Raw genomic sequence first — 2,803 nt, forward strand, 5'->3', positions numbered from 1 at the left:
CTCTGGAGCTGAGTACAAGTGCAACTTCTGAGTTATACTCCGTCAATTCGATTCTGGACCTTCAATCCAATCGAACCGACGTCATCGCCGTGGATCTCCGTTGGAACAAGAATCACCTCATCAAAAGTAGGATCAAACCATTTTCTGTCCCATGTATGTTTTCCTCTTCCATGGCCCCAGCAATTACCCCTCTTTCGTTACCCGAGCAAGACAGCTGATTGTAGAGTGTCATTTTTATGTAGAGCAATTGAATAAAGTAGATGGAACTGTAACCGAAGTTCATCTTTGATTTGGCAAGAGTCCGGTGTTAGACTCTAAGTGTAGAGATCAGCATCGTTTGATAGATGCACAGTAGACTAGGATAGTGACCACATTTTGCAGGATAGTTAGCCTTGAAGATTGGCCCAGGTATGCCAGACAAGCGAGATTGATCTGGGACCAGTGGGGAGTAGAGGTAACTAGACGATTGTGTCCTTAGTCATCTGATGATTGTTTGAATCCCTGATAAGGAAGCTCGAACTGTTTGCTCGTACGTATGCCCTGATTAGGGTTATAACCGGAGCCTTAAGATAGGTCTAAGAAATTTAAGCCCATGTACTAGGTGCTCTCCATCTTTGAGAAGCTATCAAGGTATTTTTAACTTAGTGCTTGGTCAGGATTTACATGTTTCCGTTCACCACGGGAATTCAATAAGTCAGGACCTTTCACCCCTGGCTGGTGGACGGAACACTAATGAAAGAAGCACAATCTTTTTGCGAACTCGGTCAATGTCATCATTGCGTCAGTTATACGTGACAACACCTACCTAACAATGCTCACTTTTTGGAAAAAATCAATCTTTTGTAACGCTTTGAACCATTTTTTTTAATTTCATTAATGCAATACCAAGTCACCACGGGACTCCATAACATCAGTGACTATATTCATGATCTATCTCGGGTTCAAAAATGATTGATTCAGAAAATGAACTTGTTATGTGGTTGTGTTTGGCAATCCTTACATAGTGCGAAACTAATAACCCAACAAACCTTCGTTCAGCCTTGATAATATGTCGAATTATTTTTTATTTTGAAATGCATTTGACAAACCCCATTGAGATACATCTATTTAAAGAAGCCGAAGGATTTTTTCTCTTATGCAAACTCTAGGAGAAAGACGAAACACCCTGAAGGCCCTTTGAAGTCGACGGTGAAGCCTTTAACAACGTAAAGGTTACGGCTAACAGGCCTTGGAGACCAGTTCTCCAGGACTCCATGTTAGGGCCCCTGCTCTTTGCAATATTCCTTGCCCCGCTTCAAAGCTTATGGTGCGTCTACACGACAAATAATTCGGCAAATAATTAGCCATTTGACAAACATTGTTAGGCATTTCTCCAGCATTTCACAAACATTTCTCGATTGAACATGCTTAAAGTTTGTTTGCCAAAGAGCAAATATTTCATGGACAACAGCATCCTCCCCAGCTCTTCCAACCAAGGTGTCCATTTCAGTAGCTATGGAACTTAACTCTTTCGATCCATGATGGTTTATAACAAAGAAAAATAGTATTGATTGTGGTTCATTTTGACACAGAATAACCCCGGCTTAGAGTATGAAGGGGCTGGAATCGTCAATCACTGTTCAAAGTCATCAGATGTCATCCTATCCCCTTTTGATTCAGTAGTCACACTTCCATCCCCTATCGAGGATTGAATGATGATCGATCGATCGATCAACCACCAACATAACACTTTTCTCCGGAATCAGGATTCATATCCTCCCGTCCAGACAATGGAAGTATCGACCCCAGTAAACCCACCCACCCTGGGTCTGTCCTCGGGCTCAGCCCAGTCCCGGACCCGGCCCCTTCTTTTACATTTTTTTTGCGTTCGTTCTCAAGGGAACGGATGTCAGCAAAACGTGCTCCTCAGATACTTGTCAAAATTTCTGGACTCTCCAATTTGTCGTCCCGAATTTGCGTCTTCAGTGAGCCACCATCATCATGCTTCGTTCCCTAACAAGTCGTATGTGCAAGTTGCAGACACCGCAATTGGAAGGGTGGGAAACGTTCCCAAAGGTCTGGTGAGCGGTAGCATGGACCCTTTGGCTAAAATGGGTTTACCTAGACCATTTGTGCTTGACTTTGAATGCTCCGAGTCCCTGAGACGTCTTCCCCCAAGGTGGTTGGTGACTTTGTCGTCACCACCCTTGGGTTGAAGCGAGCGAATATCGTTATGATTGGTCAGGCCGGTGGGCCCAAGAATACTGTACGAGTAATAACGAAAAAGGAAATCAATGTCGTCAACCGGTTTGGTAACTTCCCTTCAATTCGAAACGGACCTATGATGAGGTTACTTGGAAATGCGTGATTCGAGGAGGTTCTTCTATCTCGGCGCTGAGATTCCTCAACGGGCAGTATTATGCCACCGACGAGGAACTATTGGAGGAAATTTGTCACTTTTGCCATTCCGAGGTCCGAGGTCTCGAAGGAATTGTTCGCGGGGACACTTTAATTGATGGAATTGGGAACGGACATAAGAAGGTCCAGGTCGATATTAAAGCCTCTATCGGTGTCCCTGACTTCGTCATGGTAAGAGGGAGGAAAATTTTCATCCAGCACCGGAACCAGGTTCGACGGTGCTTTAGATGCAAGAAGAAGGCCATATTGGAAGGGATTGCCAATCGGAAATCTTGAGGAGTGAAGTTCCTTCGCCTTCACTGGAAAATGAACCCGTTGAAATCGTCTTTGATTCAGAAATGAAAAGTGGGGGAGGGGACTGTCAAGCAAAGTTGGTCTCCATCTCGCTCCGTCCAAATGGTGGACC

This window comes from Tigriopus californicus, chromosome 6 (assembly GCF_007210705.1).
Source record: "Tigriopus californicus strain San Diego chromosome 6, Tcal_SD_v2.1, whole genome shotgun sequence".
Classification (NCBI taxonomy): Eukaryota; Metazoa; Arthropoda; class Copepoda; order Harpacticoida; family Harpacticidae; genus Tigriopus; species Tigriopus californicus.